Source organism: Penaeus monodon, chromosome 23 (genome assembly GCF_015228065.2).
Source record: "Penaeus monodon isolate SGIC_2016 chromosome 23, NSTDA_Pmon_1, whole genome shotgun sequence".
NCBI classification, from domain to species: domain Eukaryota; kingdom Metazoa; phylum Arthropoda; class Malacostraca; order Decapoda; family Penaeidae; genus Penaeus; species Penaeus monodon.
In genome coordinates, this window is record NC_051408.1 from 42,896,268 (window position 1) to 42,896,501 (window position 234).

The following is a 234-nucleotide window of genomic DNA, read 5'->3' on the forward strand; positions in this document are numbered from 1 at the left end:
ACGTATACATGTGTGTATATATAGATGCACATCAATAATGAAAAGTTTGATTTATGTATTCAGTTCAATATGAAATTGACCAGATATCCCACAATTGCAATTAACAATGAAGCACTTTATTTGCAATATCATCAGTTATTATTGACTGCAACTCTCCGACAGCTACTCATAAAACAGCTTCTGCAACAACCGTGATAATAATTGCAGCCCATGATGAGAAAAGAAGAAAGAATT